Genomic DNA, 27157 nt, shown 5'->3' with positions numbered 1-27157 from the left:
AGCAGAACAGGTAGGCCTAGGCCTAATCCAGACCATTGGCAGATTGTGTCCATACAGTTTTTCCCACTTGATGAAATAGTCACTGCTATTGTGCTGAAGTTTATAATCAGCTTAAGGAGCTACGTGGTGTTAACGTCTCAAAATCGAATACCAGAAGGAGGCGGCCCATAACAAAAGATGGTGGCAAATTAACTACGGTCAGAATCCAATTTTTCAAATGAGGCTGTTGCCACTCATAATGGCGGAATGTATTTGTACTTGACAATCACAATTTACTTTCCACAATACAGTCTCCCCCCCCATCTTTAACCGCTATCATTACAGTGGAGCTGCACTTACTGCACCAGAGGACTGCTTTTCCTGTGTGGCTAACACAAGCAGACTGCATACCTGGCGGACGGGAAGAGGTGCCTGGCAAAAAAAACCCTCCCTCACCAAGCAACGCATGGTAATTACAAACAACAGTATGCAGCAGTATCTGCATGCATCTGCAGTTAGGATATTACTACATTTTGGCACCACAATAAATTACACACCACTTAAAACCATTTGAAGCATGATATATATATATACATTAAAAAATATATAAATAGCCTTGTATAGTTCTGTATTTCTGGATTTTTATTTACATTTATCTTCTCACTATAAAGGACACCCACAAGTCTGACATTTATGAACTGTCTTTTTAAAGGTCGCTTAAATTTAAACAACCTCGACCAAATACTTAAACCTGGCCAGGAGTCAGGTTCTCCAAACTTTTCAAAATTAACTTTGGCTCAATTGCATAACAACCTACATATTTTATTTTTTTTCCTCCTTCATTTGGCTGATATCTTTATCCAGGCACAGGCGTATGTGCATTCGCACACATGCTTGTTAAATGTCACGGCTGTACGGGGGATTCAATCATGGGGAGAGAACAATCTTGGGTGCTCTTTACGGTGGGGTCAGTCAAGGCCAGAGGAGGAAAGGCAATTACGTATGCGAGCCTGCTATTCCACTTAAAGAACCTAAGCAGGGTGCCAAATATAGCGCCATGAATCACGGGCTGTCAGCACCTAGGGGGGACGCATTTGTACCCCATAAGTACCATTCATCAGAAAACAGCTGAGCGCAGGTGATCCATTTAGGGCCAATTGTCTGGGGGGGGGGGGGGCAGAATTTAAGAACAGCAACCCCTTTGTCGAGGAATTACTTTGGTCAGAGGTTAATTTGCTTTCAGTAAAATACTAGGATCACAAAGGACTTGATCCTGGTGGTGCACACGTGACTTGGGCACACAGTGGGGCCTGCTTGCAGATTCCTTACAAAGGACCAGACGCTAATGCAGCTAGCGCAGGTAGCACCACATGCTAACTGGTGCCAGACAGGGTCGCATTTCCTGTAAGCCTGCGCGACTCCCTCAACTCCACAACCACGCCCTCCTCCGCAATTCATCGATGGCTACGATGAATCGGCTCATAACCAGATTAATTGTAATTACATTTTGGCGAATAAGGCCAAACGGCATTCAGCGGACCACAGGCAGGAGTTCAGACAATTCTCCCACGTGCACGACTGCCTCTGGCTTCTGGGAAGCGCCGCATTCCGTGTGTAGTGAGGCCAGCATTAGCACACTAAACCCACGCCTGATGTGCAGGGATTTCGGTTTCCTAAAATGTCACTTTACCCCAGCCGTGATCCTGCTTTGTGGAATTTTATTCTGGATCCTATACATCTCACGGAATTTAGGATTAATCTTACTTTCATCTGAAAAGACCGGATGGCCGCAGACAGGATTTGTGCAGGGAAACCTTTTTTCCACCGGCCCGATCATGAACTTTACCGTATGTACGCAGCCCTGTCTGTGAACCCACGCACCCATGCCAAATCAAATTAAGGCAAATTCAGGACCGATAAAGACCAACACCAACAACAGGAAGTGTACAACTGTCTTTTTTAAAGAAAACAATTTTTTGATTCATCTTGTTTGATCGAAGCATTGCCAACAGACCACAGACTCCTAAGGGGCTTGATTTAGTCATACTAACACAGGGAGGTCACATTTCCTCATTGCTCAATGAGCGTCCAGCTGAACAAAAGCAACTAGCCCACTGCTTTATCCAAGATTAATCTCCACGTGACCTCTGCTTTAGGAGCACCACAGCCACTGGTGGAACCAAATCATAACTGCTCTTTTCCCAAAGCAAAGGAAAAAAACCTTTAAAAGTAAAATATATCAGTCTTAAATATGACCATTTTTACATTTCACATCGTGCTACAACACACCAGACATTTGAAAAAGCTAAGCATCAGCCCTGATACTTTGAAAAGGAGGCAGCGAACTGTATGGTCAACTCCAAAAATCTGGAGTCAATCAGATGTACAGAACTAACCAATCAAGCTTTACCTAGGTCAAACAACGCACTATCCTCCCAGATACACTACAGAAATGGAACTCAGAGAGGGGAAAGCTCTCAGATTAATTTTCAATACAAATTTAATCTGCCATTTGCTCACAGGTCTTAACCCAAATAACTCATTTTTTGTTGTCTTGCTTGCTTCGCTTTTCACCAGATGAACCAGCTTTCATCTGTTTAAATAGTTTAGATACAGTATGTGTGATTAGGGACTTTGGATGTATTAAGGGAGGCAAAATCATGTGATTCTGTTGACAAAATAAGACGCATTCTTCCTGATAAATGTTTCTTTTGCTGGATTAAATTTTGGGTGCCATTTACCACCATCTTTGACAGATTTCAACCTGGAAAATGAAAAGAATCATTCAGTTTCCTAGACCACACAATTTATTTACTTTCCAGCAACATATATGAGCAAGATTGAGAGTAATATCCAGTCACTCATACCAGTGAAATAACGGTATAAAGGTTTTTTTTTTTTTTTTTTTTTCCAATGCAACAAATGGAAAAGGGTATTGGTTTGGTTACATGGTTTACATATTGGTTTACATGTGAAAGAAAGCATGGATTAAGTGAGTGTGAGCTGCATAGTTTATGTCTTCCATGTTTAGTGAATTATTTCACAAAAGTTCAGACACACAAATGCTCTTCTTATGCACTATCCAAACTTTTGAAGTTACCAGCTATTTATCCACATTGAGAAGAAGAGGCTGGCAAATCATGACTAACTTCCACTTCCACCACCCTGAAAACCCTACAGAGTGAATTAACTACACCGTAATCATGGTTATTTGTTAGTAATTACTACTGAAAGTGTGCGCTTGTGAAAGATTGGATAATTACTGTGTAATCCTACTGAAATTTAGGCTAACACGTGAAAAACAGGTTACGAAAATTAAGGGTTGGGGGGAAAAGCCACAAAATGAGACAAGCTGTCCATTTAGAAAGACATCAAGACTGACTTACAAGGATTTACCACAACACCAAAAAAATAAAACCAAAGAAAGAATTATGTTCTTAAGAAAGGAATAGCTGCTGTTACTCCACTATAAACGGTCTAAACCAGACTGTTCAAACCCCGGAATCTGTTTCCTTTTTAAAGAAGATAATCATCCTCTACTTGGGTGAATCTCTTAAACTCTAATCTTTAAATCACTCTAGCCAATTATGCCTTAAATTTATTCACTAACAAGGGAGGGTTGTCTACTAAAAACAAACAACAAATCTTACAATCTGTGAATACAAATTTTGAAGAGAGAACTGAACAACAAAAGTAAATTAGGTGTCAAAGAAACAGAAGCCTTGACTATGACCAGTTATCCAACCTCTGTAAGACTGCTCATTTTGAATAAAGTTATGCTACAGGGTATAAAAAGGGCGAGTTCAAGATCATAGTTGCACGTCCCTTTGCAGCAACAGCGTCATTCAGTCCAGCAGGGCAGGCTGCAGAGCGCAGAGCCGCGAAAACATGCCTAGCCATCCGCCAACACAGTTCACGCCAGTCATAAGCGGATCGTAATGCAGGCGTCACTTTACACAGGCAACCAAGCAGGAACGCTCTGAATTACCCACAGTAATTAGTATTCCTAGTAGTCTTATTTTTCAGTTCATTAAGTATTAGGTTATTTTTGTTCATTAACAGTCATACATAGCTACATAGAGCAGACACATGGGAATTAAGCTAGGTGGAATGTATAATTAACCGTTACATTTTAAGTAAGTTATTTTTGTCAGACAGCTATTGTACTTTCACAACTATTTTCTATTTTCCTCTAATTAGGAATCCCCAATTATGTCTTTCGTGCCGCGACTGCACCATCCTCTCCACACAAAATGCCAGGCAGCCAAGGCCTGTGTACCCCTCTCTGACATGCTCCCCAGCAAGCCTGGCACTGTTGTACGACCTAATGTCAATCAGTACAAGCAGCTCACTCACAACAACAACTAGTTACCTGGTGCAAATTTGGGAGGACATAATACAGTGGGAACCCAGGGACCCCTGGCCAACCTAATTCCAGCCAATCCCCGGCAGGATGAGTCTCACCACTGCAGACTGTAAGTCATGGTTGACTAATGATGAAGCCACGGCTCTAATTTGAAACCCAACCAGAGCTCTTGGTGAGTGTCTTTACAGATTATGGAATGCCCTAGCCGACCCTGTTTTCAAACCGCTTTGTTTATGTGATACACCGTACGTTTATTGAAAATTACAAGTTTCACTGACAAGTTTCAAGGCGCACTGTGTCACTATGCAGGGGGGAAAGATTGGTCACTTTTACAGGTTTTCACATTTTATGGTTATGAAGGTAGAATATTCATGTCATGAAGCAAGCCCTGAATTTTTTTTGGGCGTACAATGTCTTTTGATCCAGAAAGTGGATCCAAAGGACTACGGAGAGCAAGCACTTTTTGCGAGATAGAGGGTGTCGCATGCCGATGCCTTGTGTGTGTAGAACACCGTAGAGCAAAAAAGTAATGAGATTTCCACACCGTGCCGTCATTAAAGTCTGCCACACAATTCCTCACAGCTACATTAAATTCCTTCACGCCTACCTTTCCCTGCCTCTTAATTTCATAGATCCAGCGCTGTGCTATTAAGCCCATAGCCGGAAAACATTATGTACCATCTCAGCAGTCATAAGGCAGGCTTACTGTATCAAGCCATTACGCGGTGGCACCTCAGGCCGCAGAAACAGCAGTATCGGAGCGCTCGACAGCAACATGGCGGAGGAAGGCTCGCAAAGTGCGGAAACTCGCTCAGAGGTGTCGAATGGGGGGGAGGGGGTTCTTGAAGGACCACGGCCAAGAGCGCGAAAAGCGGAGAGATTGTGGAGAATGACTGGCACACAACCAGTTTTGCATAATCCACCGATGGGCCAGCGGCAAGTTGCAAACACGGAGCTGGTGTAACGATGGCAAGGAGCCACGGCACTACATCTGCAAATCCGCGACTGCTGCAGCAATTTATGAGCGATGAGATTTACACGAGCCATGTTTTCATCCGATTCACGCAATTCATTCAGCTGCACTTTGAGATATCTTACACATCGGCATCTGGAACAAGCTCCGACTTGGCTCTCAATTACTTTGATGGGAAAAGTGCCATGAGGTGTGTGGGGGGGTGTCTTTAACATGTTCAAACACATGCTACTTACTGCAGTCTGACAGCAGAACCACCGCAACTTTCTCCAGAAACAAGATCAGAAATCTCATAATTGCCTGCAAAGCTTTGTGCAGACCTGCTCATGGAGTCGAGCACTCATGAGATACAAAGAGAGAGATCCGAGAGCCAAGACTCAATTCCGACACGTCTGTTGCCATTTTCAATCTGAGGATGCAAACGCCTTGGGCACACGTGCTTGTCATGTTGCTAATCGTAATCAGCAGTTTCACGTGAAATATTTGAGAGCCCTTGACTATGACAAGAAAAACAAAACAAAAGATGGCCTGTGAGGAAAATTTGTGTACACAACAGAGGAAACACAGTTGGTATTATTCATGGTAAAGAGCTTGGAATTACGTACTGTACATGACCTTATGTATTTTGTTTTTTCTTTGAACATGGATGACTTTGCAGATTTTTTTACTTTTAAGTTTAGTTCAACGGTGCTTCATTAGAATCAAACCGATTTACTGGTTTTGCCTCGTCCTGTGAGGCATTGACTGCCTTACAGTAAAGCGTAGAATATGTTCAGTGCAATGGGAAAGACCAGTAACGAACCATGAACCAGCTTTTACCATTTGAGATTTGCCACACTGCCCAAAGACGCTTTCATCCCTAGTATTTGCTATCCAGTTCAGTCACATATAGTTCACAAGACATTCAGTCACCCGGCCTGGCTTTGAGCTGCCCAAAAAACAAAGCGAGCGGTGAACAGGGGCACTTTCTGTACTGCTGTATTCCAGATTTTCACGCGCTGTTGAAAAGCACACAACAGGCATCCTCTGGCATCTTCGGTTACCTCTGTCCCTGATCTGGGGTTCCGTGTTTGCAGACTGAGAAGGTCACGTGCAGGCAGCAGAGACAAAGGTGCCAACTCAACTGAACAGCAGAGACTGGCGAGACGTGCCACCTCCTGCTTAGCTGTCTCCCTTCTTAAAATTAAATGGAACACAGTGTACAGGCCCGTTGGGGGGGTGGGGGGGGGGGGGGGGGGGTGGAGTCACCGTAAATCAGAATGTAACCGCACAGGGCTCCAGAGACAACTGGTTTCCATGGCTTTCACAAACCTAAAAAAGAACATTCCAGACTTCATACATAGATAGCCCAAATGTAGTTTTGGACTACATTTTGACAGTTAATCAGGGACTGCTTATAAAGTGCATATCTGTACAGCATGTTTTGCCTGTCATACACTAACTGCTGCAGAACTTCTCAAGCTCATCCCACTGGTAAACATCAGGCTTGCATCCATCTTGTTCAAAGGTATTAAGCTCACACAGTAAGAATTTCAAATGTTATATTTTTATACCCAGGTATGAGCTTCCTGTTTTTTATAGTGGAGAACTGTCTCTTAATAACACAACGCTTTATATTTTATGTGTAGCACAGTCTGACTGCACAAAAGCAAAGAGCAAAAAAAAACAGCTGGGTCATAAGAAATCACTCTGACATTAAAAGGAGCAGCTTGCTAAAAACCACTTAATTGAAACATTACAGCATAATGTATCGGTAAAGACAATGTGCCATATCTCTTAAAACAAAATACCATCAATTCACAAAACATTCATACATTTTTTACTGCCAGTGGTGAAAGAGATGAACCCAACGACCTGAGACCATAAATAATATGTGTTTGAGAAAACCTTTCAAATAATCTGCGTCCAAGATAAGTCGGGTTTAAAAGAAAGAATTTCAGAATTCAAAGAATTCAAAACTGTTCTCAGTGCCCTTTGGACTTCCGGTACTACCGTGTCCCTCAGAAGTTGCGGTTTGCAATGTTTTTTGAAGGATATCCTTGATGAAAGCTTTCTTCCTGCGCAGTGATAAAGATCGCTGTCAACTTTCTGTGCTGCATGGCCATTCAGTCAAGATTTCATTTGAGCCACACATCATTCCACACCTCCAGATAATCACATTTCCGGTGCCTATTTCCAACAAGCTAAAGGATTACACCTTTTTCCTCACATAGAGGGAAAATAACCTGGTTCAGCACTGGGTCATGAACATAAACCCATCTGGTGCACCTGTCAGTCACACTCAATTTAAATGCTTAAATTCTGTTATGAATAAAATGCAGACGACAGACAATCAAAGCAAATGGTTAGTTTTCATGTTCTCAGAGATGTGCATTGATGGCTAAGAGACAGCAGACTAATGATATACTGCTACCTAACCTGAGAAATGGGGAAAACCAATGAAACTGCTTTTCAGCCCAGTGCCTGGACAAAAGCATAGACCCCTTTTGGCGTAGTAATACACAATCACATTATTCAATTAGGCTGTCTCTTACAAGTTACTTACTTGGCCTGCAGCTTTTGGAAGAGAAGGTTTCTCTTGGTTTCTGGGTGTGTAATCCAGATGACATACTCAGGGGCCTTATACATTGCTTTTTACTGTAGAGTGACTCACATCCCCTCACCCACTCTCCTTCTGCAATCATCAAGAAATGAACATTTCCATATATGGACACAATGGAGAAGATTGTGTCGCTTTTGCACCAAACTTCCCTTTTTCCTTTATTATTATTCTTTTTAAAAAGATTGAATTTCTTTGTGCCCATGTCGCAGAACTGCCAAATATTTGGTTTATGGCATCTTTGGTGAATAACAACAAAAATGACAGACAGCTATTTGCGAAATAGCCAGGTTGGCTGGGCTGTGTCTTGGAGGTACAACGTTTAAAAAAGGAAGAAGAACTCAACAACCATGCAAAATCAATGTAAATTTCAATGAGAGTTTTCAGGGCAATTCAGAGCCGTTGGTCGGGGCTGCATGTCAACGTGTTTGACTTCTGTGGCTCTGGTCAGAGTGGCACATGCATGTATGCATTTTCCTGGCATGAAGAAATACACACACACACACACACACACACACACAAGGACAAAAAGCAAACAGTGCCAACACCCAGTCAACAGTCAACGTAGTCCCAAATACAGATATCGGCTTGCCTTTCATCATATTTATCCAAATACACAGACCAGCAAAACCACATTATTCAGTTTGCCCTCACACAGCCAGAGTCAGAGCTGTCTGACACAGAGGCTAGCAGCCCTGCTAGGCCCTGACCATATAGCCACCTGCATGAATTTAGCCAAACTATGGACATTCTTACAATGTCATCAAGACCGGAAATGGATCAGAAAAGACATCTTCCTAATAGCATTGGTCACCAAGACAACAGTAAATAAGGTTCAATAGGCCATGATCAGGTTTTTGAGGACACACTGTTATCAGCAACAGCTCTTTAAAAAAAATAGCTTCCTCCCGGAAACTTAAGAGATCAGGGCCATACCAGCAAGTCATAGCCATGAATCAGCACCAAAACTGTGAGTCAATGACACACCAGAGGACCCATCAACGGTCACACACTTTATATGGAGACAAATTCAGACATTTTGCCACTTCCTTGCTTATAATACTTGAGTTCAAAAGCTATACTAATCAATCTAAACATATACCAGAGTATAATGTAATCCATTAATTACTAAGAGAATAATGAATGTTTCAGAGCAAGTTGCTGCCTTGCAAACTCTATCTGCCTTAATTCTATCTTTTTGATGATTAAATTCTGAATCAATGTTTTGGCAACATTTTAAGTAGTGATGGGAACAAGGCTCAATGATTCCTGGAATGGGTGGAGCTTCAATGAGGTGTCAATCACCAATTTGCCTGAACCAATTTAAAGACCTTGCACTCCACAGAAAAACACTATGATTGATTCAAACTGGTGAATGTCTGACACATGGCAGATAAGATGACTAACTGATGAGAACATATGTTGTTCTACCTAGATTTCTATTTTATTTTATATATTTTTTTATTTATCCATCACTAATTTAAAGGGGTAATTTCGGTTTAGGTATACAGCTTTACTTAGAGACACACAACAGAACATACACGTAGTTCTACAAACTTCCTTTAATAAAATTTCAAATTTTCATGCCATAGGAATTATGGGCTTCTGTTAATAAAGTGAGATATGTAGATGGCAAAGCACCTATTTTTCTATGAGATCAACATAAAAACACAGAGCACAGAAATCTGCCCCATAGCTTGTGAAAATACAGTATTCAAATTTACAATAATAAGTTAAGTATATTAACTTTTGTCCAAGTCATAATCACATTCAGACCCTGAATAATATTACAAGGAAAAATATGGATAATATAACAATAATTAAATCTTAGTTATATTTCAATAAGGATTCACTGCGGATACAGAATCTTGTTATAAAGCTGAAGGTATGGCCTCTCAGATTCTTAGTCTTCCAAGTATCACAAGGATAAAACAAAGCAAGCCCACACACGGTGGATTTCTATGATTCTGATGAAACAGCGCGAGTTCCCTCAGAAACCCAATGTTCAATAACATTCACCCTGTGTCCTTTTCAAGTATTCTGGATGATTGCTCACCCTGCGATTCCAACATTTCTTGTGGGGCATTTTTTCTTTCCGCTTTCAACAACAATAGAAATAATGAGCAAACATCCAACATGCTCACGCAAAAGAGGCGTAATGGTTTTCAAGATGCTGCTTCAAAGTACACTTTCAGCTCCTTTACCCCTTTACAACTCTGGATGTCATGACAAATTATCTTCCAAAAGTGTGCGTTTGCCAATTTTTTTTTTTGTCCGTTGAGGAGCTGCTCTTGAACTTGCTGTTCTTTACGGGAGGATAAAAGTATTTTAGAGACCAAACGAAGAGGAATGGCACATTTATCAAATGCTTAACTTTTCTCTGACTGCAAAGGGTCATCAGACGGTAAGGCTGGGAGCCAGAGCTCTGCATCAACTGCAAAAACTGTAATCACCAGAGTGACTTAAAAACAAAAACTTAAACACTGATACAAATAATGAACCGGTATAACAAATCATGCTTAAATCAAAAATAAATTCATTAAATGGGGGCGGGGGGGGGGGGGGGGAATGACAACCTAAGCCAATCCTTGGTTGGTTCACAGAAAGCACAAATTCGGTTTCTCGAACAAAGGCTAAAAAGCAGGGAATCCAGATATGTTCGTCATGGGGGAAGACAGTGGTGACAGACTCCACTGAGAGGCCAGAGGTGAGGATAAGTGGGCCTTCTAGCAGGATATCTAAGCAGGGCGGAGACAGACATGCAGGCAGACAGACGCTCAGATGAGCTGGCTGACAGAAACATGGCTCCTTTTTGAGTTGATCAGGGTTGTAATACGTTGTGAGTTATGTGCAATTTGACTTAAAGTACTGAGGCATTGGTGCTTTGTCATTGTGTCTGTAATGTGCATCTGCTGAGCCGTAACACATTATATTCATTTCTGTTCATCCTAGAAGAAAAAATGAAACATCCAAACATAACTTCTTGATCTGTTGATTTGTCCGTGACCGCATATATGTTTTTGTTTTCTTTTGCTCAGTTCTTTCATTCTGAATTATGCCAAGTACAGGGGCACAATTATGGCAGATATTATGGGACGATATGTTGACACAACACACACGTGCCAGAAAGGCTACATATTTGTATGGGGTTTTTTTTCCACGTAAGCAAAAACAACAAAAACAAAGCAGCCGGCTGCGGCACACACTTCAAAGCCGCCGAACTGATGGAACGGCACCGCCGCTCGTTACATGCGTGTTTGAAACTACACGCAATTTGGGATCATCTGCTTTTTCCACGGGACCATTTGCACTTCAGAACGCATCTGCTAAATCTTGAACGACACCCAGCCATCACTTTGGGCCGTCCCCTGCTGACAAACGATTCTCCCTCACCGCCATAATTGATGTCTGTTTGTTTTTAACTGTCAGTCTCCCGTTTTTCTCTTTGAGTAATTTATAATTAAATTGCAAGTTGTGCAAAATAAATGAAATCCGTCTCCGGGCAATGTGCCAGGCTGATACTGCTGCCATTGACGTTTCAGCCATGTTCACTTTCTTTACTTCCGCTCGCCCCATATTAAGTCAACAAATTGTTTTTATAAAAATCTGAATAAGACACTCAATAGTATAATTAATCACTTGCTTGTGCCATTCAGGTGCATACAGGGACCCCTGGAGGATAACAACCGAAATACGAGTTGAAATCTCTGCAGGTCATGTGACATAGAACAACTGGTGGCCCTAGTGACCATCAGCAGTACAGCCAAGGGCACATTATGCCAACATTACAATTCTGAAACAAGAGTGACATGCTCACAACAGTGATACCATGGTGGTACTGTAACAGACTAAATGTATGCCACGGATTCACAAGAGAAGTGGGGAGCAGGGAGTGTGGATTCTTAGAGCTACTGAGAGGCTTCTTCTATAGCTTGTCGTATGTCATTACAGAAAGTAAATAATTGCAGAATACATAGCAATGCACTGCGATAGGAGCAGTCAAACAGCATTATAAGTATCTACAGTCAAATTTATTCACCATCATTTTAGCCTAAATACAACTGCAGGGGAAGGCAGACACTTCCTAATGAACGGCTGCTAATTAAATGGAGACGATGATGAAGAAACTGTTTCCACATTTATGAAGGAGCTATTTTATTCTGGTTCAAGGTGAAAGGGAAGCAGGCCAAAAATTATATCCTACTTCTTCTTGAACAGCAAAGAAGGGCAGTTTACATAATAATCACGTACCGTCCACGATTTTGGTGTCAGAGAAGCTCGTCTAACTACTTTTAGCGATTAAAATAGAAACATAATTAAATAGGCCTCGGGCGCTGTTGCACGAGAGAAGCCGGCCTGGGAATGGGCTCAGGTTAGGGTTTAACTGCTTCAGGGTTTTCCTGACAACCCCTTGAGCTCCCGATCGTAAATTATCTCATCACAAATACACACACGTTCACACCCAGTCAACCACACACACACACACACACACACACACACACAGGCAGCACAGAAATAAGATCCGCCTTATCCTTCGTATCCTTGCGGGACTCCGTTCCCAAATCAAAACTGACCTCTGCACTCGTGGTGATTACACACCAAAAATTATCTTAAAGTTAAACGAAGCGAATATTCTCGCCGGCTTTAAGCCGTGTGTTGCCGCGAGTTTCCTTCCTCCTCTTCATACAGTCAGGTGCGACTGCACGGGGATTGTGTCTGGTTGGAAGTAACAGTTAGGCCTATATCCAGACACAAAGCGTGACCTGACCTCTTGTTAAACTCGGATTAAATGCCGCTGCCTTTTTTTTGTGCCATAAGGGGTTTAAAAATACGTTTCCCAACAGAATTGAATATTTTAATGCCATTATACCCAGCCACAGGAGGAGCTCTGTATGAAATGAAGGGTTTGCTGTTGCATAAGACTCTCAGCCAAGAGCAAGTGCTTGTTTGTGTAACTGTGTTAAATATTGACACAACCTTTGTGAAATTAAGTGTTACATAATCAGGTTTCTCCAAGACACATTCATGCTCCAAAAATAACAAAAATGTATTTATTTATAGTTGTGTTTTCATAAGTATATCTGAATAGGTGTACAGTAGAGGTAAGGCGGTAAAGTAAATTTTAAGCATTAAAGACACTCAATCATGTTTAAAGCTTAAATTCTGTGATCTGATAATATCCCACACTACATACTGAGAAAAGCACTTTTACTTCCATGAATGGAATTTTTATAGTAGAACTATTACAGCAGAATCAAATAGTACATAAAAAAACACCCCCCAAACTGAATAAAACGATACATTAACTTCTTTGTACATTGCCTTAACATAATTTGGGTGTGAATGTTTAGCCTTACTTACATGATGCATTGGTTCATAAAGACAAACAGTACCATTAACCATTTCAGTTCCTGACAGGGTTCATCCACGCAGGTCTGGTTGCTGCTATGTGGTTAATTCTGATGATATAAATGCACTGGGAAATAAGAAGAGACAGATGTAGATGACACCACTTCTGACTCAGACTGCAGTGAAAGGCAGCCACGGCATCCGTCCGTTTGACAGGCCAGACTCAAGCCCCTTCTGAGAGGCTTCGGATCTCTACCTATCACTTAGAGTAGGGTCACATGACCCTGTTCTTGGAGTGCTTCAGACCTGTCAAATCCCTGGTTCTCTCTAAGTAGCACAACACCGACGGTCTTGACCACTAGGCCACCGGCAGTGAACGAGCCCAGTGACTGATCCAATTATGCAACCGAGGTTTCAGGCTGGCATGAAACACCAAGTGCCTCTCCCACATTCCCAGGCCAGGGACTACCTGCCTGAGACATGGAGCATGAGAAACGACAGACGCTCCAGACAAACACAGAGGCAATTGGACTGAAAGAGAACAAGGACTGGCCCCCTTGTGACAAGTACAAAAAAAGAGTAGCGTTGTTTGGCTATTGTGAGCTAGTGGAAGGGTACCCAACAGTGTAACTATGTCACCTAACGTGTCAAAAATACAAGGACCCCTTAATCCACTCTTACTCCTTCCCCATTTTAGAATGATTCTGCATGTACCACGTCCCATGCCGCATTGAACTGCTGTACTAGCCTCTCAGCTGTTGACTTGTGACATCTACTAAGAAGACTTCAGAGTTTACACAAGCTTTTACACTGCAGCTGTAGTGATTCCTTCATAAGGACCACAAAGCACTAAAGTTTTCAGTCCTTTACATTTCTGGTAGGCATGTTTAAGTGAATGATTCTGTCTACTTGGACCCTGTCCGGCCACCCATTTTTGAACAAATGAAAACATGACTACCCTGGCTGGCAATTCATGTACTGGCAACAGTATTTTTAGCATTGGTGAATAACTAATAGTTTGCCAAATGGTTAAGTATAGCTTGAAAGAGGGGTGTTTTCCCAAAATTCAAGTTCCAAGTTCCTGTGAGCATAATAAGCAAGGCAATCAACCCAACCCACGAAAGTCCTTTATTCTTCAGTTTGAGGAGTAAACGTAAGAAAGCATTATTTTGTTACTTTTCACGATTTAAACAAAATAATGATTCTGGCAGTAATTGAAACAGAAGAAAATATTGTGGAAAGAATATCAAAGAATCCAGAACTCAAAGTAAAGGAAAAAGAGCCAGGGAAATTCACTGAATGCCTGCAAGTGTGAGCCTAAGTTCTACCAGGCCGGTTCACGCTGGGCTCCTTACCGGTTGTCTCTGTGGGTCTGGGCACACACTGGCAAAAAAAAGAGCCCTCGATTCCTCTCGTCTCCTCTGGAGGGATCCTATGCTCATAAGAGCCTAGAACAAACAAACAAATTTTGTTCAATGTTCAATTCAGTCAGACAGGATTCTCGCCAAAACCTTCAAAACCGTTTTCTCGTTCGCACAGGCTGTCATTGGCATTACAGAGCTACGGACATTAAGAATGCACGATTCACATGTTACGGACACAACCGCAACACAGAATCCAGTAGAACACGGAAACAATAGCAGTTTGAGAGTTTAAATTCTGTGACAAACCTTTCAGATTTTATAGCAATTCTCACAGTTTCATTTATCAACATTCTTTATTCACATACATTCATGCCATCTAAACTCTTTTTCGGCTCCTGGCAATAAAGGCATTCTCCTCAAAGGGCAGTATTCATTAGTGGTCCCTACCCCTTAAATAGTAAATGAGCCGTGGGGTGGAATGCTTGAGAACAGCATTTGTAGCAAGAAAGATTTGTGGCTTGTTGTGCATATTCGTATTCTTGAAGCTATAAACCATACATTATATCATTTTAAACAGACCACTAAAGAACTACAAAAGGTCAACATATGAAAAAATGTAAATAAAACGAAATAAGAAAAACATGCAAGAACTTTTGCAAGAGAGTACAACTTAATTCAGCCCTCAGTTAATAGTTTTGAATGCCAATAGTAGGGGGTCTGTAGTGCCTGGGGGTGCCTAAGGACAGACTCCTGTGTCTTGCAAATAAGGTGGAGCTGCTTCTGGTCCCAGACAGGTTTGACAGGAAGAAAATGCAAAAAAATGAAATAAATTACATATTTTATTAGTTAAGTTGCTTAAAAGATCTCATCTTATATAGGCCTAACTGTCATTTTACTTGTGATTCATTCGTAAACAAGGATATTTTGCCAAACGGAAGCCCTCGGGGTTAAGTAACTTTTTCCAAGTGCACAATGACATTGTATCCACTGGGGAACGAAGCTCCCAAATTCAGGCTGTAAATCCAGTTCTCTTCAACCCCTGAGTTTTTTTCTCCTAATTTACATGCATATGCTACCACCCAGCACTTACTCACTCCACGGTCTACCAGTACCATCTGAGCTCTGCTTTCATTACATCAGAGGAGCAGACTTCATACACAGCTGGTGCAGGCAGACTGAATGCTGTGCAACTAGACAAGGAAATCCTGCCGAATTAAACCCTTCCTGCCCAAGTAACCCAACAGCTAGCAGTGTGCTATTTACTGGGCTACTGGCCACTGAGGGTTCCACTGGTTTGCCACTGAATTTGAGTGTTATGGTCACCACAATGGTTACTAATGTTAGCTAGGGGACTAAACTAATGCATCCCCTTCCCTTAATACTATAAGGAAGATTATTTTTCATGGCAAGACTCAGGGCCCTATTTTAAGGAATCAAACACAAGTGATCAATGAAAACACTCATGAGGATTAAAGGGTAAGCACCAAATAACGGCATCCCCCGAAGATATTAGACCAATTCTTTTAAATCAAGGTTTTTCATTAAATTAAGCTGAAAAATTGTTGTTTGTATGGCGACAAATTTGACTGACGGATCACTACACCAGAAAGTTACTTCTGTGATGCGTAACGTAGCTAATACGTGGAAGACAAACAGATCTGCTATTACACACTACATGGCCAAAAGTATGTGGGCGCCCCTTCTAATTAGTGGGTTTGGCTACTTCAGCCACGCCCATTGCTAACAGGTGCAATAAATCAAGTATAGAGCCATATAATCTCCATAGACAAATATTGGCAGTAGAATTGGTCATACTGAAGAGCTCAGTGATTTTCACCATGGTGCTGTCATAGGGTGCCACCATTCCATCAAGTCAGTTTGTCAAATTGCTGCCCTGGTCAACCATAAGTGCTGTTACTCTGAAGTGGAAACGTCTAGGAGTAGCAACAGCTCAGCCACGAAGCAGTAGGCAACACAAGCTCACAGAACAGGACCACCATGTGCAGCGCGTAGTGCACAAAAATCATCTGTCCTCAGTTACAACTCTCACTATCCAGTCCCAGACTGCCTCTGGAAGCAATGTTAACACAAGAACCGTTCGTTGGGAGCTTCATAAAATGAGTGCCCATGGCCAAGCAGCCACACACAAGATCACCCATGCGCAATGCCAAGCGTCAGCTGGAGTGGTGTAAAGCGCACCACCATTGAACTCTGGAGCACTGGAAACATGTTCTCTATCTGTTATATTGACATAGCCAAAAAAATAGATACAAATTAGACACCTTTACTGACAATCTTCAATTCCATGTTACGGAGTGGGCAGAACGTATATGCCATCATTCAAATGCATATAAAGTATCTACAAGCAGCACTGCCTACCCCACCCAGTCTACCCCCCGCCCACCTGGTTGTCCCTTTCATAAGCTGTACAGAGATCAGAGTTGGCCAGGATGAAAGAGTTCAGTTATAATAATAGAACAACTGACAGAGACATGAATACATGGCATGCTGTGCTGAATAGATGAAGGAAGTTGAAGTGAAGAGACAAGCCTAGAAATTCAATTGCCAGTTCCAAATAGGGAGGAAGACTGTGAAATTGGGTTTTTTTGTTTTTTGTTTTTGTTTTTTAAACATGTTTGTTTTAAAACTAAAAGAAAATTTTTTTCATTAATTGAACAGAGTTGCTTCACAAAAAACACTATGCTTGTGCTTGTATTGGACGTGCTAGAAGTAGCTAGCTGGTCAACTAAGCTCAGTAAGCCAGCTAGCTTGTTGTATCATAACATCTAAGCCGCTAGCTAAGTATTCTGACTTCAGTTGAAAATATGAGCAAAAAAGCTTAGAATTGTTTACATGGAGATTGATAATTCAGTGCTAATTCGGTCTATTGGGACAGTATGTGTATGTGTAAATGGCCATCTTGATAAAAAGGTAACTTTGTCCAACTAGTAAATTAAGCCAGCACATGCAGAAAAACCACGTAGTTGTACACCGTGGTAATGCCACCACGTTGTGGAAAGGGAGACTAGCATTCAGTTTCTATCTATGACATGTGGCTAAAGCTCTCCAACAACTCAAAACACCTGTTGTCCTCACTGGTATTCAGAGATACAAAGTGTGCCAATGAGTCAGGAGTATGGGCACATGCTACATTAAAGGGGAGGTCAGTGCAGTGATCCTGGCTGTCACACAGACAAGGACTGCATTAAAACTATATGCAACAAGGTAAGTTGAGCAAAAAAAGAATGCCTCTTAGCTCAAACTGAACTGTAGTCAGAACGATGGAATTTAAGGAATTTAACCTTGCAGGATATTTGGACATACTTTTCAGCTGAATTGAGCCATCACATTCAAGCTGGTTAAATAAAACACAGGATAGTTATCAGGCACATCATTCTTCAAAAGGCACTTTGCACTAAGGTAAAGCAGGAGTGTAAATTGTGGCTTGTGACTCAGGCGTCTGATTTTCAATTCCAGGGTGGAGCACTGTGGTTGTAACCATGTATATGGGAGCTGAAATGGAACTGTCTTAGCAAATAGAGGCAGTTTAAAGTAAAGACAAAGTTGTTTCAAAAACTAACTTGAAGCTTTTCAATGCCAAGATAACGCTGGGAAACAGGAAATAAATGTGTCGTCTTTTGTGCTAACACATTCTGAAGGAACGGAATTTATGCGTGCAATGCATTCCTGAAGAACCCCTGGAAAGAGCAATACAGTACAATACACGCGACCAGTAGCCTAATCCTACAAGTTTCCTTTTTGTTAAACTGCCAATTTATACCTGAAACACCACACCAGATAGCTGAAACACTCAGCTAATTGGTTAGCTAAATTTAGACCACTCCGTTTTTTTATATGGACATAATATCTTGTGCAATATTGAGTTGCTACGTCAACAGTAGATACAGATACAGATCCCAAACAATTAAAATACATTTTTGACGCTTGCCATTCCTCAGAACAAAAAAAATATAACGTTAGCTATAGCTTCTGTAAAGGTCTTACATTGGCAGTAATGAGTAATTACTAGAGAGTGTTAATATGATATGTTTAAGGGATACCACGGCAATAAATGTAAGCATGCAACGTTTCTAAATGTGAATGAGAACGTTAAACAATTACGATGGGCTGAGGAAAAGTAACTGCAGCAACGCTGGCTAAGTATTAGCTACAAGCTGCAGAAGTTCAATTCCTGTGACACATGGACGAAGTTAGCGAGCTAGCACCCACTGTAACGTAAACAAGAAAGGATTTGTCATAAACATAGACAACTTGCATTATCACATATCTGGCCAATGTCACTGGTATCTGTAAGCTAGTGAATTCGAGCATTTCAGGGAGTAAATATGAATAAATAAAATCTATTCCCACTGCCCCATACATACACTGTTTGGCAACTCACTTCCGCCTTGGGTTGCGTGGCCTCGTACTCGGGAAAACACCGAGGAAGAGTTCTGTTTAAAAAATATATCTAGCCAGTTAGCTACATATTGCCAGTGACAATGCATCAAGTACAATAGCAGCCTGACAAACGAAAGTTGTTCTCTCACAAACTTGAATATAAGCGTGTAATGTGTGTCAGTTAAACACTTTATTAAATCGCCGCTCTTAGCGCAGATTCCCATTCCATGGCAAGCCCACGCCCTCCATTCCAGTGCACAGTTACGCATAGCCCGTTAGCTAGCTAGCTAACTAAATTCACCTTGGCTAAGAACAATACACATTGCTACTATGATCAACTGTATTCTCTGGGATACACCGCGATACTCATATAGGCCTTTCAAGTTTGCTGGTTCCGGAATAAGCCACTTGTATTTTGAAACAAGTATTCGTTTCTCTTACCTCGCTTTCTAAGAATCAATGAGTTTCAAATCCCACAAAAAGTGAAACTTCTTTTTCCCTGATTTCTGGGAGAGCTGCAGGCAGTGACGTCACAGTTCGAAATTCCAGCCGGCAGAGACACCCTGAGCGCTGAAAATTGCCCATGTAAGGCAGTGTACATTCAATGGCCTCTTCCTGATATCTGGTCTTTATATTATTGTGCAAATACTTTACAATTACGCTTAAATGTATGTCTATTGCAAAATGACCTTTCCGTCCGCTAGCTTGAGCAAGAAATGTTGAGACACCAATGGCCCCCTCTCACATTCCAGAATAAAAGTTGAATAGTTGTTGTAATTAGCAAGGAGAATATTAATAAACAAAATAACAAAACCATAACTATGAAAGGAGCATGGGGATCAAGGAAACGTCTGAAAGAACCTAGCTGCCACATAAACAGACAACTCTGTTCCAAATGAAGGCATTTGTCCCTACCTTAATCATGTCAGGACATGCTTGTTGAATTGTTTTGTTTTACAACACATTTCACATATAGAAGTAGCGTCTTAATGTTTTGTGTAAGTGGTGCATTTGAACTCAAACATTTTAACTGTACACACAATTATAATTTTAAATTTTGTCCCACAATCATTGCTGTATCACGTCAACCACAATTTACTGGGAACATATATGGTTGTAAGCTAATGCAAATCAAAGTGTTTTTGCATGTTCCATATCAGGTTTTGATTGAATTTCCAGTTTCTCTTAATGAAGCATTTCTGGTACATGGAGTTTTGCCCATCAACCACAGGCAAATTCACTTCCAGTTAAATGCCAGTTTGCCCTGCCTTACTGTATTGTGAAATACTGGCATCTTTTCAATCAGACAACAGTGTACTTTTCATCTATCTCAGAGATACAAATGTATGGAAACGTTCCTTAAGCAATATTGTATACAACCTCATCTCAGCCACTTAAATTAACGAACATGCTTGTGTAAGGAGGAAATAAAACCCAACATCTGCCTTTTTTGTTGTTGTTTGTTTTGCCAGGAGATGAAATGCATTACATTTTCTGACCTAGTTGAGGAGAATTTCAGCAAAAGCATACAATAAACATTAAATGAACTTTACCCAGTTTGTTTCCATAATGCTAATTACCCCCACATCATACATTATTCACTGACAAATTGGGTCTCTGTGTCCTTTCACTCTCCAACAGCGTGGCATCTCAACTATTCAAACCCTGATCACTCAGAAAACGTTCTAGTTTTATTTTGTTTTGCATTTTTCTCCCTGGTTTAGAATGCCCAGTTGAAACCGCAGGACGGTCCCATTGCCGAAACAATCTCTGTCACTTTGGGAACATGAACACCAGCATATGCATGCTCTGATAGCGCTGCTACTTTTCACACCGCAGCCTGTCAGCTCAGCTGCCAGAGTTATTGTGCAACTGACGAGTCTGCCCAGGCAGACTAATGGACCAAAGGACTCCCTTCTGAGTGATAAGGTGGTGCAGAATATTTGACCAGCTGAAACCAACCCTTGAACATCGCTTTGGCCATTTATATGTCACCCCTTGGGACTTCCAGACACAGTCAGCATTGGACTGAATGAGATCAGTGCCGTAGGGAGCATAGACTAGACACAGGAGCCTCAGTGGGAGTTGCAAATGAGGAGGCCCAAAAAGCTATTATTTATAGACACATGGTAAATCTACAACGTGTAAAATAGAGGTAAAAAATAATCCAAGGTGACAGAAAGTCAGATACAAATATAGCATGCAACATATGAGGAATATGATGGAGTTTTTAATTTATTTTTTAAGAGAAAAAAATTAACAATTCAAATTAATTGGTAACCTTTTTTAGAAATTCTGCTTAACAATCCTATTAGTCATCTTGGGTTGCAAGTTCCTCAGTACAACTGCTCTGCACATTGTCATGAAAGCTGTCATGAAACACTGAAGATAGGGAGCACAGAAAAAAATAATTGTGGTTTGTCGTTCTCACTTCCACGTATGCCACAAGGCCAGGTTTGACAGCAACATGTCAGGTAACGTCAGTAACTTTGTGTGTGTGTGTGTGTGTGTGTGTGTGTGTGTCCGAGAAAGAAAAAGTTTTGCTCAGCACCAGTTATCAATCAAATGACAAGCAACCAGCAATTTGTTCTGGGAAGACTGTGTTCCTTGCTTGTGGAAACACATGCATGTCAAAAGACAAGGAGTGGAGAGGTGAGGATCTACAGAGGGACACCACTCTCTATAAAAAGCGTATTCATTTGAATCATGTGTGCAAGTCACACTCCCATATGTAAAGAGTTGCTGTCACACACAAAGCACATAGAAAATGTAAGTAGCTCAAAAGAAAGAAGAGCAGGAGGAGAAACAGGACCCTAGAGGTGTAATATTGGGGCATTGTGAAAGTCTTTCGGTTGACAAAATAAGGGGAGTGACTCCAGTGTCGGATATCCTGTTGCAAACTGCGCAGCTATAGATAGTTGTTGTTTTTTTTTTGTTTTTGCTTTTTTACACCACTTCCTGTATTGTGTTGCTCACATTGCAAACCTCGTGCACTGCTCAAAAATATAAAATAACCACAGATTATTTTTGTACGGCATGTCTATCGTGCTGTTTTTGACTTCAGTGCAGGCACAGCGAGAGCTGTGTTCTTCTCAGCATTGCAAATGGTTATGTGCTCCCTCAGTACAGTGCAATCATAGTACAGAGTAAAAAAGAAGACGATGATGGTGTTTTGTATGTATGGACCCTACTCAGTATAACAAGAATGTTATCGTGGTCTGGGCTGCGAAAAAAGGCTCTGAACATTGTAATGTGTCTTTCTGAGATCAAGCCTAGCCTGACGTGACCCGATCAACAGAAGAATGTTAACATTCTGAGGCCTGCTGTCTGAAAAATATAGTTAATTTAAATATAGTTAACTTTAGTTAAATTATGTGCTCCCAGCAAGCACTTTGCATTACTATCTAATGGTAAGTCAAGCCACTAAGACTTTCTTATTGTTATTGATAATTATGTACAAGATAAATATTTGCTAATCAATGTAACAAAATTTATTGTAATTGAGTGTTACACCATGCCAGAGCATGTTAATTGTAAAAAGGAGTGACGCTAAGAAATGGTGGGAATTTCCAATGCCATTAAAGGAGGGAAAAGTACAAAAGACGCATATATATGTTTGTGTGTGAGTGTGTTTGCTACACTTGTAATGCGTAAAAATAATAGTTAATACAATAGCTTTCGCTTGTTTAAGTGCCTTGTCCGGCATGCCATTGAACTCACCTACCATGCTGGTGTCCACTGTGGCTGGCAACCCTGAAGGATGATGTGCCATTAGATAGGAGGGTGTGAACCAGCCAGAATAACAGCATCTCATCACACACTAGTGCTTCCTGCTGGTTTACTGGGTGTCTGCAAGCTTGTCTGTTGCACTGCAAATACTGTCGTCCTCCAACTCATGTCTGTGTGAGCCAAACTCATGAACAACAATGTGATAAAAAAAAACACCATGCTCCAGAGAGAACATGCCACATCAACAATGGTGGTTGCAGTGTGAGCATGATTAGCCGTTCCTAATTGGGGGGAGGGTGAAGAAAAAATGCATACACAGTTAGCCACATGGACAATCTAGCCTGTAGCTATAGTGTGAGAATATGTCCATACAGTGGTCATAAGGTCATTTCTTTCTTGAAAATATAAATTCAGAGCAAGCGAGCAGTTCACTGCTTTTCACACAAAGGTATTCAGTCGAGACCTCTTTAATCAGGCAAGTTGAAAGAGACATTTCATAACACACCTGCACCACTGTCTGAGCCAAGAACAGTTCTCATTTCTGTTGCTGGGTATAGAGAGAGAAGCATCTGTGGATGTGTTTCCTGAAGATGAGCTGGATGAAGGCCAGCGAATAGGGAAAGCTATTTTTTTCCGGTAGGATTTTGTTACATGTGATAGGATTCTGTGATGTGATCTTAGAAATGTACCTCTCCTAGCTGTTCAGACAGACCCTTCACGTGTGTCCTTTGTGCTTGTCTTTAAGCATTACCATACCAATCACACCTACTGCACATGGGATGTACATCAACTGGCAACTGTGCTGGTGGTTTCTATTCATCAACTTGGTTCAATTTTTGATGCTTTCTAAAAAACAATATTTATCCATTATCTATGTCGGTGAGTCCCAGTGAGATAAAAAAAAAAAATCTCTTTATAAGGGAGCTCCAGCCAGCTGTGAGGATGCATATAATTACCGGTTTCCAGTCCCACAAGATCTGCATTTTATCACAAAGGACAAAACACACCATGGACATGAGCGTCAGATTATTTGTACAATAATAACATCTTTCAGTAATGGAATAAAATGATTGATGTCTGTGACAGGATCAGGGAATTCTGTGACTTTGGCTTGGAATCCTGATCTGAAGATCTGGGGAAACAGGAGATGTCAGACCCCCCAGGAGATTGACTGAGGAGCCTGAAAGAAGGAGGAGATGGGAGGTGCTGGGTGATTGATTTGCTGAGTGGAATAAGGTATGGTCCGCTTTCCCGAACACACAGTACTTTAATTAACTCCTATACTCTGACAAGATGGAACTACGTCAAGATTTGCTCTCCGGCTTTCAAGAGAAAAGGCCCAACTTACAAGAACAGTTTGTACACATGCAGAACATACTGCTGTTTCAGAATTAAAAATAACTGCTAGCGCTCTGGATCACAACCACCCAGAATAACTCCTCATCAATCAACCGAAGAGGAACTACTCTCTGTAACAGTGTGCGAACACTGTATTTAAACATGCCCACCAGGTGACAGTAACAAACTGACCAAAGAGACATTTTTGTTCCCCAACTCCGGTTTCTGTGGCATCAATGCACATATTGGCTTCATGTTAACCCCATACACTTTCTATATATTAGCGAAGTAGTACATATGCTAAGTAGTACATATAAAAAGGGGGAATCCATCTTATGTGGGCCTGATCAGTTGCACATTCATGAAGAAATATGCATACATTCATAAAGCCTACATAAGCAATACAGCATTTGTTTTTGAACTCTGCTGTTGTTTTGTTGTTTGAAATCTTGTTGTTTTCACACCCGGAGAGCTGACTGGGGAAATCTAGAGATTAAGCTAACTTGACCTTTAAGGCCAGAATATTCTTGGGTTTCTTCGTGCACTGCGCCCAGAAGGAACAGGGGCAGTGCACAGCAGCAGATCACGACAGATCAGGAACACTGATTATACTGCAGCACAAATGCACTGGTGCTTCCCCCTCACAACGCATGCCACCATAAAATGATACAGGGTGATTACCAAAGGCCTTTCGAAAAGGTTATCGCTCCTGCACCATCACTGACTGCAGCGTTCTCTCAGGGGAAGCATTACGCCAGGTGAGAACGACTGTGGAACAGTGGGCTAAGTATTCTTTGCAGCAGTGCTATGAAGCAGAGACAGGTTACTGCACACAGACGGGTGACAGATTAAAGAAAAAACCTGAATAAATGAGTGGAGAAGAATAACAAATGCAGACGCTTCCACACAGGTGTACTGCGTGATTCAATTAACCAATTAACATCCTATCATGCTCTATGGTGTGTATAAAAATGCTAAGTAGGCCCAGTGAAATAAAAAACCCTTTTTGTATGAAATAACAAGTAGAATATTTTTCTCTCTTCATAACATCTTGACCACCTCTTCCAAACATCCCGTTTCAGACTGAGTTTCACAAACCATAATTACACCACTCGCGGTTCATGAAACTTTTCAAGCACAGAATTATTCTTTACGATACTACGTTTAAATGCTCTGTTTTAGAAATATCTGAAAGAAAATAAGAGTTTTTCAATAAGGTAAAAAAAAAAAAAACACCCAATTATTATAAACAGAAAGATACATAAGAATAATAATTGAAACAATAATTGAAAGCTTCTTATAAGAGCACAAATAGGCTCAGAAAGCTTCCCTGGGTGGTCTTGAAAGGGTTTGTACGGTAGCTGATCCCGAGGACTGTAGCGTGTAATCCATACCACTGACTTCAGCATATATGCAGTGAAGGGTGCAGACGTCCCGTGCGATTCTTCATACCGGCCACCCACACAAAACCGCACAACCAAATACAGACGATGGCTCTACGACTCCATGGCGCAGCCTCCAGACAAGGTTAGAACAGCAGATTCTACTCAGAGTTTTTTTTTTTTTTTTGTTTTTTTTTTTTTTTTTAATCAATAAGAAGTGCCCTAGTGTGTCTAGTGTGGTGTTGCCCAGAGTCAGTTGGGAACCCTTGGTAGGTTGACAGAAGACTGGGTGCACGCATCATGTAGATTTATCAAAAGGAAGAGGATATAAGGGTATAGAGTGTAGTTAGTATGGAAGTACAGAGTGTATAGAAGTACAGCTGAGATCATACATGTTTGTGTGTGTGTGTGTGTGTGTGTGTCCTACATACTCACCACACCCACTCTCTTTTAATTTTAGCTACATTACGTAACGTAGCATTCTAAACCATAAACAAACAACACATCCTATCTGTGTGTAGGAATGTCAGAGATGAGAAAATTCAAGTGGGTTTTTTCCATCTATATATGAAGCATGGCAACAAAACAAAAAAAAACAGGAGGCTAGGGCCTGGCAATGAGAGTCACAGTAATTTGACTACATTGTGCAAACAGTTATGCTGGGCCTGCTGTCTGACAAGTACATGCTGTCCTTCGTGTTAATGACATTGAGCATGTATGACTGGAAGTCCTGTGGTTTTCACTGTGAAAATGCATATGTTCATTTTTTTCAACTTCGCGATGACTGTTTCCGTTATGGCCTGAAATAAACTCCAAAAAAGTAAAATTGTTCTCATAAGAGCTTTAACGACTCAAGCTCTCACTCTCCTCGTGGAACCAAATTCATTCTGTCACATGATTTACGCAGTAGTTATATAGAGAGCATCTGCCAGTACCTAAGGTTGTATTCTGATTCTGAAGTTTTTACTGTAACAAAAAAAAAACCTCTTGTATGTCCCTTCCCCCAGTAAAGAAAGGCGGCTGCAGCAAATAGGTCACTCATGCACTCCCGAAACTCACTCTGATGGTGCCGGTCATTCAGCACACATTCAATAATACACTGCGTACATATACTTTACTTGCTTTATAGTCCCCAAAGGGAAATTTTGGTGCAACATAATCACATTACAAGCATAACAAGTAATACAATGGCAATATAATTGCACACAATGTAAATACAAAACACCCAGAGCAGACATTAAAAGGATTATATCAACAATATAAATACAATACATCAATACACACTGTTTGGTGTATATGTGTGTGTGTGTGAGAGAGAGCATTTTGACTGGTGTCCTGAATTAATGAGCAATGTTTTCATAAAGCCCCATACGATGAAAAAAAATCTGACTCCTGAATGATGCCAGCCTTTTAATACCAATATTTAAAACTGTACTCTCTGCAAGAACATACTTGCTCCTCCGAGTATTCATATTTTCCTTAGAACATGGTTCTCCCTCCCCATCTGTGCTGCACACATGCAGTACAGCATACCCAGTGGTAATCTCTACATCATCCATGAATTAAAGTATTCCTAACACGATTCAATTTGCGAAAGCTTTGTCCGGGAATGGTCGGCTTATAGGGTCAGGGCTTATCCCATGTAATGTGGTATGAGGCGGCTTGATACACAATAGG

General features: G+C 41.1%; 1 protein-coding gene across 10 annotated transcripts in view; it reads right to left on the bottom strand.

The window, feature by feature from the left end:
* LOC135256511 (lipoma-preferred partner homolog) overlaps positions 1-19644 on the bottom strand; it is a 126024-nt gene extending 106380 nt beyond the window's left edge. Inside the window, exons 1-3 of one of the 10 annotated variants that reach the window (XM_064338341.1) lie at positions 19473-19643; positions 19016-19084; positions 14622-14714 (exon numbers count right to left, since the gene is read on the bottom strand). The gene's annotated coding sequence lies outside the window, so the exon portion shown is untranslated. Of the gene's footprint in view, positions 1-7863; positions 7944-14621; positions 14715-19015; positions 19085-19472 lie in introns of those variants that run through there. The other 9 variants (XM_064338334.1, XM_064338336.1, XM_064338337.1 and 6 more) reach the window with 9 other exon arrangements.
* Between the last annotated feature and the right edge of the window lie 7513 nt (positions 19645-27157).

The sequence above is a fragment of the Anguilla rostrata genome, chromosome 6 (genome assembly GCF_018555375.3).
Source record: "Anguilla rostrata isolate EN2019 chromosome 6, ASM1855537v3, whole genome shotgun sequence".
NCBI lineage: Eukaryota > Metazoa > Chordata > Actinopteri > Anguilliformes > Anguillidae > Anguilla > Anguilla rostrata.
The sequence above is the reverse complement of the archived record's forward strand: the minus strand, read 5'-3'. Positions and strand labels throughout refer to the sequence as shown.